Genomic DNA, 1,171 nt, shown 5'->3' on the forward strand with positions numbered 1-1,171 from the left:
CTGTCTGAGGAAGGAGGAGGATTCTTCTTCTGAACTGACAGTAAACATCAGATGAGCCGTACAGAGGAAGAATATCCCAAATCACTTCTATGATAATCTTCATCATATTTAACTGACAGCGACACAGTGACGGGGTAGAACCTGTATTTACCTGCCTCAGTGTTCTTCTTCTTCCTGGCTCAGTCTGGAGCGTAGCTGAAGCTCAGAGGAGACGCGGGAACTTCAGTCTCGAGGAGTCGAAACATTTATTAACTGACAAACAGCCTGAAGTTCACATACATTCACAGCTACACTGCTAACGAACTAGCTCATCTCTCTCTACGTACTGATCTATTCCTGAAACAATATTCTGTCTCTAACTTACAGCAGATCTCACACAGAGAAGATAAATCAGCGTCATTAGCTGTTTACTTCCTGCTGCTGCCTCTTATCGCTCAATGTCGCGTCTGCGCATGCGTATGGCGCTAAAATATCGTAACAGATCTCAGAACGGTAGGTTAAATCAAATCTATCTACTATCTCTAATCACCAGTCACGAGCCCAAGATTATCCTCACCGCGCATGCGCAAACTCCCGAATTAAACCGCCGCACGTTTGACTCGGGAGTGACCAGAGGATCTTGGGACTAGCTCGCGCATCAACGGGACACGGCCACACCCGCGAAAGTGACAGAAACGATAGATACAGCGGCCGGAAGTCAAGCTAGCTTTAGAGACAATCCCTGCTGGGAATGACGTGGTGACGCACACCTGAACTTCAAGGTGTTGGTAGATGTGTTTCTGAACTTTGGACAGTCAGGCTAGCTGTTCCCACCGGCTTTCAGTCTTTATGCTAAGCTAAGCTAAGCTAAACTAAGCTAAGCTAAACACCTCTTAGCTCCAGCTCCATAGTCAACGCACAGACATGGAGTTATATCGAAGTCCTCATCTAACTTCAAAGTCAAGTTCCTGCTTTCACCTGTTTCAAAGCCAACATTCATTTTGAGTTGTACCTGTTTAACCGTGTCTCGTGCCTCTGACCAGATTATGTTTAAGCCTGTTTCCAGGTTCGTTTGAGGGCTGACGGATGTTCAGTCTCAGCCGGTGCTGCTGTCAGCAGCTCACACTTCCTGCTGGGAATCAAGGAGACAGCTGAACATCTCAGTTCAGCTCAGAATGACAGAACTTTGAGT

The 1,171-nt window shown here is 46.7% G+C and overlaps 1 long non-coding RNA gene across 2 annotated transcripts in view; it reads right to left on the reverse strand.

Annotated features, from left to right (window-relative positions):
• LOC147818356 (uncharacterized) overlaps window positions 1-985 on the reverse strand; it is a 4,284-nt gene extending 3,299 nt beyond the window's left edge. For both annotated transcript variants that reach the window (XR_015438038.1, XR_015438039.1), the window contains exon 1: window positions 152-985. This is a non-coding gene — a long non-coding RNA (uncharacterized LOC147818356). The remainder of the gene's footprint in view (window positions 1-151) is intronic.
• Window positions 986-1,171: the final 186 nt, after the last annotated feature.

The sequence above is a fragment of the Seriola lalandi genome, unplaced genomic scaffold, assembly GCF_002814215.2.
Source record: "Seriola lalandi dorsalis isolate HSWRI2012SDOR001 ecotype SW California unplaced genomic scaffold, Sedor1 jcf7180002054615, whole genome shotgun sequence".
Classification (NCBI taxonomy): Eukaryota; Metazoa; Chordata; class Actinopteri; order Carangiformes; family Carangidae; genus Seriola; species Seriola lalandi.